General features: G+C 42.0%; 1 protein-coding gene across 1 annotated transcript in view; it reads right to left on the bottom strand.

Moving 5' to 3' along the window:
* TOX (thymocyte selection associated high mobility group box) overlaps positions 1-13,586 on the bottom strand; it is a 235,531-nt gene that overhangs the window by 62,392 nt on the left and 159,553 nt on the right. The gene's annotated exons all lie outside the window — the stretch shown is intronic.

Below are 13,586 nucleotides of genomic sequence, written 5' to 3'. Positions count from 1 at the left end.
GGCTGCAGGGGGACATGGAATCAGCAAATTTCCCTCTGTAAACTGTAGCTCCACCTGCACAGCAGCAATGAATGCTTTCTTCCCCTTCTGTTCCTGAGTGTTGGGAATGGGACCAGAATAGCTTTTCAGCACACGCAAATGTTGCACTATGAAGGCCATCAGATCATTTTTATGAATTTACTTTGAATTCTAACCTCATTGGATCTCTCATCATCATTGTTGACATATTCATGCATGCCATAGTAAAATTTATCATTGAAAAGTAGATGACTTCTCCCATTAATGGTCAAATATAACTGGAGAAATTTAACAAATGAATATATCAAATTAGAAATATTTCACTCAGACATTAACTTGTGGTGTGCAACTTCTTTAGTTACATAGCGAATCACAATGCAAGCAAACACCAACAACAAAACATGAAGAGAGTTCTGTGTATTGACAGCTCACCGGTAAAGAGAGGAAATTATTCTAAGAAAATTGTTCTAAGCTACAGTAGTTGGAGATAAAAAGGAAAATAAGAATTGATTTCTTAGCAAAGCATGAAAAGATCTGCATTATTAAAACAAAAAACCTGCTATTGGTTTCACAAGTGACAAAATCAATACACAAACGTAATGTGAAAGTATAGGGAGTCTGAAAATCAAATTGGCCCCTCCGCAATGAAAACGAAGATATTCCACGGTTCTTGAGCCAGTTCATGTGATACAAGAAAATAAATACTTTCAAGACTTATCAATGAGTAAGTAGTAACAATTACCCACAGTAATCACAGCTAGTAATCAATGTGTAGACAGCACTAGCGAACACTAGAGAAACCACCTTTAATGTATATCACAAATGTCTAGGGGGGAAAAGGGCCAAGAAAGAACATGGAAGAACCATGGAAATTAACAAAACCTTACAAGAAAATAAAACTGATACAAGCTGGCCACACCTATGCACCTCTTTATGACAGATTGTATTTTGTGACCATTCCAGCAATGGTATCTTGACTTCATTGCATACAGAGGTCAATTTGATTGTCTTCCCAGAAAGATACCAGTGTTCACAATATCACTTCAGGAGTTATGCAGGGAAATAGCCTGCAAATTGTGTTCTTACACACACACATTTATCTTAGGAAAGCCTCAAGATTGTAGTGACAACATTTATTCTTCTCTGCCTCAAGATGTTGGGAAAATGGTAGTTTGAGGATTTGCCCTAAAATGATATGACATTATTACAATAGTCTAACTTCAGAGTTACAGGTGGACAGATCAGCATGGCTAGATTTTCTGAATCTAAGAAGGAATCACAGAATCACAGAATCATAGAGTTGGAAGGGGCCATACAGGCCATCTAGTCCAACCCCCTGATCAACACAGGCTCAGCCCAAAGTATTCTAAAGCATCCAAGAAAAGGAAGACTATAATCAAACAAAATGTAATTATTAATTACCAGTTGGGTGTAGTGGTTAGGAGTGCGGACTTCTAATCTGGCATGCCAGGTTCGATTCTGCGCTCCCCCACATGCAGCCACCAGGGTGACCTTGGGCTCGCTACAGCACTGATAAAACTGTTCTGACCGAGCAGGAATATCAGGGCTCTCTCAGCCTCACCCACCTCACAGGGTGTCTGTTGTGGGGAAAGGAAAGGGAAGGCAACAGTAAGCCGCTTTGAGCCTCCTTCGGGTAGGGAAAAGCGGCATATAAGAACCAACTCTTCTTCTTCTTCTTCTACTTCTTCTTCTTCTTCTTCTTCTTCTTCTTCTTCTTCTTCTTCTTCTTCTTCTTCTTCTTCTTCTTCTTCTTCTTCTTCTTCTTCTTCTTCTTCTTCTTCTTCTTCTTCTTCTTCTTCTTCTTCTAAAATGCTCTAACCCGTTTCTCCAGTAAAAGAGTTGGTTTTAAAGTCACTGCCAAGCTCTTGCATTCAGGAACAACCTTATTAAGGGTGGTCAACACAACCCTGATAACATCCAGTTTCCTTGTTGTGGGTAGGAAGTCCCCCATTCTGGCTCCTGTTTTCTATCACTGTGGCTGGCAGCGAAAACAGAATGGGGAAAAAAACACTGACAATTGTGTGATGATGTCAGTCCTCTACAGCAGTGGTCCCCAATCTTTTTATCACCAGGGACCGGTCAATGCTTGACAATTTTACTGAGGCCGGGGGGGGGGGGTAGTATTTTGCCGAGGGATGTCGTCATGGCCTGAGCCCCTGCTCTACTTGCTTTCCCGCCAGCACCCCTGACTTCCCGCCGCCCAGTGGGGGGCGCTGCCAGCAGCAGCTGTGCAGTGCCACGCCAAGAGGAAGTCCAGCCATGGCGGCCACTGGAGAACACCAAAGGTGAGCTGGCGGCAGAGTGGCAGGGCAGCCCCCGAGGTAGCAGCCAGGGAGGAGGACGAGGAGGAGCTGTGGCCCAGTATCGACTGATCTATGGACCGGTAACGGTCGCCGGATCGGGGATTGGGGACCACTGCTCTACAGGAATCACTGGAAGCTCTATGATTTTAACACAGAGTTTCTGGTGATTTTAAGAGAGGCATGATACCATGTCTAGCATTCAACTATGTTCCTGATTCCCTTCAACTGCCATCCAGTGGTTGGCAGCCCTATCTCAAGACGTTGTAAACCGCCATGAGCTGGCCAGGGAGTGGTGGGGAATAAATCGAAAATAACAATAAATAACAACAACAACAACAACAACATGCATAAGACAAATTCCAGGATGTTGATTCTGAATCTGATATGACACCCTTTGTCTGTGGCATTTGTTTTCCTTTTCAGTTTCCAGGTATCTGTAACAGCTTGCACTGTTAAAATAATTGAATAAGGGGTAGGTGGACAGAGAATGGGCGGGGACTTTCCAGATTTCAGGCAGGCAGGACGTAACCACCCGAGGCAATCTGGTGCAATTTCTGCCAGTCTGCCCCTGACCGGTGCTGGGAGAGGTCAGTAGGGCTGCAAAGGGAGGGAACGGATGCTTGGACAGACCGCGCCAGCCCTTTTCGCCCCAAGGCTATCCTGTCATGTCCAACAACTTCCCTCACTTTGCCTCAGACCGCAGATGGAACTGGCAGGTGGCTGGTGAGTGAGCTCCCTCCCGCTCCCTTCAGGCCTGCTGTGAAGGAAGGCTCTAGCAGCCCCTGACTGAGGTGAGAGAGGTATTTCTGAGAGCAATGCAGAGGTGTCTGTGGGCATACTTATGCTTTCCTTTTGAGAGGGGGGAAAGCTTTCCCCTTCTGCCAAACAGCTGGCTGACAGGGAAACCACAGAAAAAACCCTTCTCACTTAAAATACTGCTCCAGCCGGCCTTGCTGCTGGAGGGAAGAAACAGCCAAGCCATGTGTATTTCTTCTTTGCAACTCTCTGCAGATTTGAGCCATTAGAATAATAGAATCATAGAATCATAGAGTTGGAAGGGGCCATACAGGCCATCTAGTCCAGCCCCCTGCTCAACGCAGGATCAGCCCTAAGCATCCATCTGCACAGGGTTGTTATGCAGACAAAACTGGATGCTGTTGCGGAGGATCTTTGGTCTCCTGTTTCATCTGCACAACAACCCTGTGCAGTAGGCCTCAAGTGTTTCAACACCACAACAACCTATGTGGGAGATCTTAAATGTTTCTTCTCCACAACAACCCTGTCCAAACTCCAAAGCAGCCGTTTCTGCCTGGGGGGCTGATTTTGATAGTCTGCAGATGAGCTGTATTTCCAGGAGCTCTCCAGGCCCCACCTAGAGGTTGGCTACCCCTGGGTTGGAAATATTCCAGTTTGGAGGACGGACTTCAAAATTGTACAATGCCCCAGAGTCCTGCCTCCAGAGCTTATCGTTGTAATCCAGAGATGAGTAGTGGCCTAGAGACGACCGTAGAGGCTTGCAGACTGAGTTTGGGGTAGAGTGGTGCGGGTGTGTCCCTCCTGGGCTATGGGCTTTGGCCAGCCATTATCAACTCTTTGTATTTTGGGGCACAGACAGACAGACCAGCATCAGTCCCATGTGTCTGGAAACTACATGAAGATCTAAATAAAGAATATTTATAGCCTAAAACTGTAAATAGTGAACAAGTAAATGGCTGGAGAGATATGGGAACTGAAGTGACTTTTTCAAGCTTGGCCTGATAAATAAAAAATAGTATTTGCCAGGAAGGTCCTATGAACTCAAATGCAGAAGTGGTCCAAAATTTCAAGTGGAGTTAGCTTTACAGGAAAGTAGATAGTGAGACTTTAGGAGAAACTAGGTGATCCACTTTTATGGCCGTGCAGACAACAACAGGGACTACAGTTGCCAGCAGTAGGCCTCAGGCTTCAGAAGGGCAGACATCACCAGCCAAATAACAGTGCTAGCCAAGGGGTGTCTGGGACCACGTTCATTCCTTTTGAAGGGATGCATGTGAGGGGAGAGAGCTTTCCCTTTAGCCTAACTTCCTGGAAATGAGATGTACTTCCAGGGGATTCTCAGATCCCACCTAGAGGCTGGCATCACTAAACCACAGTGGGATACAATGCTACACAGTCACCCTTCCAAAGTAGCTATTTTTGCTCGCAGAGCTGATCTTTATAGTCTGGAGGTGAGCAGCAATTCCAGGAGATCTTCAGGCCCCACCTGGAGGTTGGCTGTCCCTGGTCTGAGCATATTTCTTGAAGTCTGGAAGTGGGGCCTCAAAAGTGTGTAATGCCCCTGTGCCACCTATCACCCCCTGACCTATTTCACGTCAAGAAAACATTGCAGAGAGGAGGTAAGGTTGCCAGATTGGTGTAGGTTCATATTCTGGAATTCCACACTACCTAGGTATACATAAACCTGATTAAAGTCAAGACTGCTGTGTAAAGACAGACCTCCTTTAAGGGTCCCATCTTCCAAGTAAGGCTCTCTACCCCATCTCCCTCACAGGGAGTCTGCTGTGGAGAAGAAGGGAAGGCGACTGGAAACTGCTTTGAGACACCTGAGGCCTGCTGGGTCACTGCGGGCCATTCCCAATTCTCTCAGACCTCTCACAGCCTAACATCCCTCACAGGTTTTGTGCTGTGGGGAGACAAAGGGAAAAGGTGTTTGTAAACCACTTTGAGACTCCTTTGGGTAGTAAACAGTAGGGTACAAAAATCCAGCTCTTCTTCTAAGGAGCAACTGTGAAAGAAGCATTTGGCCACATAACATTATATCAACAGTAAAAAAATGGAGATAGAAGCAGCAGGGCAGACACTTGTGTACTGTGACTACCCCATGTGGATTAGGGCCGGGGGGCTTTTTGATGTCTGTGGTCTAATACACAAAAGAAGGGAAATGACGTTGAATGCAGAACTGGGAGGAATTGGTTGCCATGTAATCTCCCTGTAAAAGCTCACCTGTAACCACTATGTTACAATTCCCAAAGGTCAGTCCTCTCCCCCACTCAATGAACATTCCAAACCACAGGTTCTTGACACCCATCTCTCCACACCCATGCCCTCATTTGTCACCATGCCACCACAACCTCTCACACAACACACACATTTGACCTCATGCCTTTACAGACTGGACAACTCCTCCCATTCCTCTTCCCACTGCCAAGCTCTAGCACCCGTTGTATTCCTGGATACAACAGGCTTTGGCCCTAGTTTCAATATAACTGAGTAGTCAATCTGTCAAAAGTGTATCCAATAATAAAGAGCCATACTTCGTATCAACTCCTAAACAAAAATGAATAATATCAGGTTTTTTTCTATTTTAAGATTTCTCAAAGCTGCTTGCAATCACATTACCTTCCTCTCCCCACACCAGGTTCCTTGTGAAGTAAATGGGACTTAGAGAGTTCAAAAAGAACTGTGACTGGTCAAAGGTGGCCCATCAGGCTTCATGCAGAATAACGGGGAATCAAACCTGGTTCTCCATTTTAGAGTCCACCCCTCCTAACCATTATGCCACACTGGCTCTCCCATTGTTATAGATAATCTACCAGAACAGATAATCTACCCATCTCCATTCCCTAAGCAGGCCTGAAACCAAATTGAAATGGAACAAGAGCAGACAAGCCATCTAGGAAGCCCTGAAGTTACTCTGCCACCAGTCTATAATGTTCCCCTCAAAAGTCAGGTTACGATGATTAGATATGACCTTCTGATCCAGAGATAGCTTCATTAGCAGAATATAAATCACTGCCTCCTTTAATGTTCTTCAGATAATACTTTCAGATACTGAGGTATTAATAATTTTCAGTAAAGACTCTATGACCTTATCCCAACAGGCTTCTATTAGACAGGAAGAACAAGGATCAAACCTGAAAGTGTTGACCTTCACAGCTCTCAGGAATCTGCCATAATCCATCTGAGAGAACAAATAGAAATCATCCAAAAGAGGATCAGATGGCCTATCAGGCACTGCTACTAATTGTATTGTTCTCAAACCAGCATTCATGTTGGATCAGATCAGAAAGATTTTATCAGCAAAAAAGCAAGCAAATGTGTCACACCTAATTGCCAGATCCCTGAATTTTGATCCTATCAAGCAGCAAATATCTGCTGATGCAATGGTAATAGAAAAGTAAAATATCTTTGCTATCACTGCCGCCTCATAGACTACCTAGTATTCTGTTAAACATTAGTTCTTTGCCAAATGATACTCTTGTCCTCTCCTCTTTAAGCTATCCAACTCCACTGTAAACCAAAAGGAGGGACAGAGTGCACAGTAGCAGTCCTGTACATTTACTCATTTAGATCCTTAGTCTAAGCTGTTACAATTGATATTGACAGAACTGCTGTTTGGGCTCTCAAAATCTCTCAGAGCATCATGGAATGGGCTGGATCCATGAACCCTCCTGGGCAAACCATGCTATATGAGTACACCATCTTTGCAGGTATGAGCTGAATCAACAATTTGCCCAATATTTAATTGTTTTTATGTCTTTGTATGTGTTTTAGTTCTGATTTTAATCGCTTTAATGATGTGTTTTTGGTTGGATTAATGTTTTAAAATGTGACATTATTATAAGTATTTTAATTTGTTAGTTAATGTTTATTTAGATTGATGCTTTTTTTTTACTGTACCATGCATATAGGGCAGTATCAGAGTTACAAAACTGCCCTTTCCAATACATGGAAACAGTGGCTGGTGCTCCTTGTCTTTTCAAGTGCCTCTGTATATAAGATAAGTACAGAAACTGCTTGGAACGTGCCACCTGCAGTAAATTTGCTGTTAAAATCCAACGTTTAAGGGAAAGTTTTTTCATGACAACAAACAAACAAACTCACTGAATCTCAGTCCTACATTTAAAGCAAAAATGACTCATTTGGGTTGAATTATATGACAGCAAATGAATAAAACCATGTTTGAGAAATAAGATAAATATGCATGCTACAATCATGATGGGGGAAATATAACACACTGTGATAAAATGTAATTTATTCTTGGGTGCCTTTTAGAATTGATAATTTATTAATTCTACTTCTAAATGCAAGCTCAAATCTAAGAGACTCGATAAAAGGGTATGATCAAGCAAAGTCCTTTACGATGGTACAATGGTATGAAGAAATATGAGTACTAGGGCTAGTATAATATTTAAAATACTGACATGCCACTTTTTCCTGCATTACAGGAAAAGTGCCTCAGAAATTTTAAAATTGCAAAACCAATGCTTCAAGACATCAACCACTAATAATACCCATAAACAACAGGCATACAGATATTTCTGATATCACTGAAATGTAAAAATGTAAAATTTCTGGACCAGTCAGCTCACCCATGTTGCATCTTTCATAGACTTTGGCAATACAAATAACTCAGAATACAAATCAGAATACAGGATGATCTTGAGGCTCAAGAATTGGGCTAAACTGAATAAAATGAAATTCAATAGGGACAAATGTAAAGTTCTACATTTAGGTAGGAAAAACCATATACTCCAATATAGGATGGGGGAGACTTGTCTTGGTAGTAGTATGTGCAAAAAGGATCTAGGAGTCTTAGTAGACCATACATTGAACATGAGTCAGCAGTGTGACTCGGTGGCTAAAAAGGCAAATGGGATTTGGGGCTGTGTCAAATGGAGTATCATGTCCAGACCACGGGAGGTGATGGTACTGCTTTATTCTGCTCTGGTCCGGCCCACTTTGAGTATTGTGTTCAGTTTTGAACACTACAGTTGATGAGGGATGTAGACAAACTGGAGCATGTCCAGAGGAGGGCAACAAAGATGCTGAGAGGTCTGGAGACCAAGATGTATGAGGAAAGGTTGGGGGAGCTTTGTCCGTTTAGCCTGGAGAGGAGACGACAGAGAAGGGATCTGATAATCACCTTCAAGTATTTAAAAGGCTGTCATATAGAGGATGGAGCAGAGTTGTTCTCTCTTGCCCGAAGGGATGGATCAGAACCAATGGGATGAAAGTAATTCAAAAGAAATTCTGTCTAAACATCTGGAAGAAGTTCCTGACAGAGCTGTTTCTCAGTGGAACATGCTTCCTTAAGAGGTGGTGGGTTCTCCATCTTTGGAAAGTTTTAAACAGAGGCTGGATAGCCATCTGAGAGAGGCTGATTCTGTGAAGGTTCAAGGGAGTGGCAGGTTACAGTGGATGAGCGATAGGGTTGTGAGTGTCTTGTATAGTGCAGGGGATTGGACTAGATGAAGAAGAAGAAGAAGAGTTGGTTCTTATATGCCGCTTTTCCCTACCTGAATGAGGCTCAAAGCGGCTTACGGTCGCCTTCCCATTCCTCTCCCCACAACAGACACCCTGTGGGGTGGGTGAGGCTGAGAGAGCCCTGATATCACTGCTCGGTCAGAACAGTTTTATCAGTGCCGTGGTGAGCCCAAGGTCACCCAGCTGGTTGCATGTGTGGGGGTGCAGAATCAAACCCGGCATGCCAGATTAGAAGTCCGCACTCCTAACCACTACACCAAACTGGCTCAGGAGGTCCTTTCCAAATCTATTATTCTATTATTCTATGAACCAGAGAAGCAGATAATAGAAACCTTACTCCAATAAGGTTGTCCTGGCCATCTCCTCAAGCAGTTGTCCCCAACCTTTTTATCACCGGGGACCGGTCAATGCTTGACAATTTTACTGAGGCCCGAGGTGGACGGGGGTAGTCTTTTGCCTAGGGACTCAGATTCAGATTCAGAGTACCTTTATTGGCATAAAATGGTAAAGTGTAAAATGAAAATTTCAAACAGTTCTAGATGTAAAATCTATCGTAAAAGATTTTCATTTAAAATTGCCAGTAAAAACTTTGCTACTTTTATTATAGTTGCTGAGTCCCTCACATTTAGTATCAATTTAATCCAGTGTTTCTCATTAACACAGCTGAATTTCAGTTTCTTCAGATAATTAGCTAACGGGCGACAATATACTTCAAACTTAGGACACACCAGAAGTATATGATACAACATTGCCGAGGGACGTTGCCACCGCCGCCTGAGCCCCTGCTCCGCTTGCTTTCCTGCCGGTGCCCCTGACTTCCCACAGCCCACTGGGGGGCGCTGCTAGCAGCAGCTGCACAGTACCATGCTGAGGGGGAGCCCCAGCCATGGCAGCCGCCGGAGAGCACCAAAGGTGAGCCAGCAGCAGAGTGGCAGGGCAGCCCCTGAGGCAGTAGCCGGGGAGGATGACGAGGAGGAGCCATGGACCGGTCCCGGTCCCTGGAACGGGGGCTGGGGACCACTGTCAAGGATGCTGATCAGAGCTACTGATGCAAGTGTGACAGACTGCACTTTTAAAAGCTTAGAACTGCTGTGTAAGCAGATAAAGGACTATGAAAAGTTAATTTTTCACAGCCAGAGAGCCTTGAGTGACAGACTGCTCCAAGAAATTTGATGGTTAGCCACAGTTGAGCAGAAAAACACTTCTGAACTGGATGCTGAGGAGGATTCAGTCTGATTTCAACTCTAGCTAAAAATCATAGAATCATAGAATCATAGAGTTGCAAGGGGCCATACAGGCCATCTAGTCCAACCCCCTACTCAATGCAGGATTAGCCCTAAGCATCCTAAAGCATTTAGGTCAAGTACTGAGAGATTTGGTAATTAGCCATGACAGAGAGCAGTTTAACATAGAAGAACTGGGGAAAGTTGACAAGGACGAGTGAGTAGTTAGACAGAGACCTTTAATCAAACCAAAGAAAGTTCAATGACAACACAAGACAAGTCAGTGAAAACTCAAGATGACTCAAGAGTCAGTAAGAACTCAAGACAAGTACTTGAATTTCAAGAGAAGGGGGTTGGGTACTGGTAAGAATTTATCAGCCTTCTGGCAATCAAAAAAGTTAGAGATAACTCAAAGAAAGTGTATTTAAGTGTTTGGGGAAAACACTAGTACAAAAGCGTCTCAACATAAAGATTTAAGATTGTGAAATGCTTAAGAAACTCCCATTAGCCCGAAACATAAGAACTAAAGTCTATACATGCACTGATTTTACTTTAGATATCTATATTGAATTAACTCAGAAATGTTACCCCTGATATCACCTGATTTCTTACGATGTTAAATAAAATATTTTGTTATTTTCGAATTTCAAGTACCGTTTAAGTTGTTTGAGTTAAAGTGGTATCCTGATCCTTCCTTCAAGTTCCTGGTCTGAGTCAACAGTCAAAATATTATACTATGAGAAGGTTGGACAGCCAGAGTTCTTCAGCACAAAAGTAAACATGTTACAAATGTGGCTCAGTCAGTAAAAGGAAAGAAAAACAAAGGAAAAATCTTGTGTCTGAGGAGTTTATTTATTTATTTATTTATTATATTTACATACTGCCCTCCCTGAACACCCAGGGCAGTTATATGCCATAAAACAATGTAACTGAATAACATGAGAGTCCTAATAAGGAGACCTCCCAGAATTACAAGCATCACCAGCTAGAGAGATCACTTTTCCTGGAGAAAATGTCTCTTTCAGAAGATAGATTCTGGTATTATACCGGATTAATGTCCCTCTCCTACCTCCCCCAGGCTCCTTCCTCTAAATCTCCAGGTATTTCCCAATATGGAGTTAGCACCCACGATGAGCATGTGTGCACACACTCTTCCTTTGCAGATACAGCCTGCCTGGCATGCAGGGGAAGGGTAGCTGTTTTGCTTCACACATATTGGAAGAGGAGCTGGGGAGGCTCCCCTCTACAGATAGGGAGAATGATTTCCCTCTGACTCACTGAGCCCAGTTAAAATAGAAGGCAAAGTTGCCACCAGCATCGATTCATTAGCACCATTTTACAGTGATTTAAAAATGCTGTGATACCCTTGACACACTGAGGGCCAAATGGCTGTGACACACTGAGGGCCAAAGAGCATATACTATAAAATGCTCATGAAATTGTTTGTGAAAGACACAACACTGAGGATGTTGCCACCCGGTCCCTCTGATCCCAACCACTTTTGAACATTCCCCACCAGAGCTAAAATAGGGCCAAACAACAACACCCTACTACCTTATTTGCTACTTATACTGTTTAGTCTTTATAATTTGCTATTTATTTATACTGATGATGATCAGTGCTGCTGATTTGGAAACTATGTCTGGCATGAGCTAGCACGTTAAGGAGCAAAAAGGAATGTGTCACATGCTTCAGAGCATAGCAGAAACTACTTTGTGCAGAAAACAAAGTATAAAGAAAAAGGCGGGAAGGGAGGGGGAGGAAAGAAAGAGACTCCCTCTCTCACTGGCAGAAGATCTGTGACAGATTTCACACTAATTACTAATTGTGATTGGGGGAAATGATAAATGACTGGTGGGGCCATGCCCCTGTGTACACCACTATGGCTACAGGCCTGAGCCTTATTGTCTTGCTGCTTTCTCTCTCTTCATTTGGACACAGGTGGTAACTGATGTATCTGCCAATATTATGTACTGTAAAGTCATACGTTTGCTTATCGCATGTGCAGAATTGTGCACTGAGTAACCTATAGTGCTTTATACATGTGGGGATACTCTTTCAGGGAAATGCAGGCAAAAATGTTGACTGAATTTTTATTTTCCCCAAGATCTACTTTTTGATTATTCTGTTAATTTCACAGGAAGCAATGATGGTTTTATTGGCAGGCACAGATAACATTCATACACATTACATTTTGGTACACACACAATACAAATAATTTAAATTAATGATGGAATTTTCCTAATTAAATTTTGAAACTGCAGCAACACACTCTAATTATACACTATAACTCTTAAAATAGTTTGAGTTGTTCTAGTTGAAGCACTATAAAGAGACAAAAATTGCCACATGATTGGCATTATTTATAATTGGTTTGTTGCTGCTTAATCTACATTAATGTAAACAATAACTCAACTCATACAAAGATTGTGTGAATCTTCATTCATCTTTTCTGACAAGGGAGCAAGAGTGGAAGGCTTAATGAATGGAAAGCAGCAATGAGGTCATGTTTAAAAGCTGCACAGGTCAAAAGTCTGACATTTTTGAACAGTGGAAAATAAGCAACATGGTAATAACTATTTTGGTCTAATCACTGGGTTTTGTGATATTCTAAAGGGAAATAAAAGAGGAGCACAAGATAAGCCTATTCTGAACGTTACATAAGGACAACTGAAAGGAATATCTTATTAGCTAGCTATTTAAATTGTTACAAAAAGTATGTATGCCACAAGTGATTTCACAATAATTATCAGGTATATGTTTTCATTATTTTACTGATGGACACCACAGAGTGTTTCATACCCTAGATTCACTAATAATTAAATTATAAGTCTTTATTATTATCAACAGAAGTCAACAAACCAAATGGTTTCATTTTATGGCCACACTGATTTTTGCTAAAGTGGAAGACCTTTGTTGTTTATCAATAGTGTTCAAAGATCAAGAATACTTACCAATTTCATTCCTAACCATAGTAAACTGATCAGGCAATCCAACATGATTTAACAGTAGCTTTTTGTTAAACTGGATATTAATCTGTCCATGCCTCTAAGGTTCATTACGCTGGTAATAAATAAACTATTTGTAGCTTCATAAGTATTCACACAGTGCAATGATCTAGCTTCAGGTGGGGGAAAGTCTTTCATGTAGTTTTTCTATGTTCCATTAAAGTTTCTTATCTTAGTCCCATACAAGTCACTGGAGTGATGAAGTTGACTAAAGAAAAATTATAAACAGCTTCTCCCAAATGAAATCCAAAGACAGAACATTTAAAATCAACAATTATTCCACCTCTAACTTGAAAAAAAAACCTATCACCAATATACTGCCTTAAGCAGCACCAGCTATTCACATTGGTACCGGTGAAGTATTGGTTATATCTGTAGCTTAACCTCAAACTGCATTCTGTGCATTAAAGAATTTTTTACCTTAACAAATGTTATAATCATGCATTGTAAGGTAATTGTAAATTACATCACATATATATAAGAAATAAAGCACAAAATAATCATGAGGTAATATTATACATTCTGCCTGAAATGTATGTTGTAGTTTGTCAATAAAAAGCTCACACCCTGAATAAATCTTTGTTGGTCTTAAAGGTGCTACTGGATTCTGATTTTATTGTCAATAAATTAGTGAATGTAATATCCTAACCTAACCCTAAACTATTGACACAGAATTAAGTCTCTGAGATCCCTAAAACAATTCTCAGTTTGTAGATGCATAAGGCATATGCTACATATTTTAAACACTAGGTTTGACCCAGAACAAT

This window comes from Paroedura picta, chromosome 9 (assembly GCF_049243985.1).
Source record: "Paroedura picta isolate Pp20150507F chromosome 9, Ppicta_v3.0, whole genome shotgun sequence".
In the NCBI taxonomy this organism is placed as follows: domain Eukaryota; kingdom Metazoa; phylum Chordata; class Lepidosauria; order Squamata; family Gekkonidae; genus Paroedura; species Paroedura picta.
This window is presented reverse-complemented; position numbering and strand designations above follow the sequence as displayed.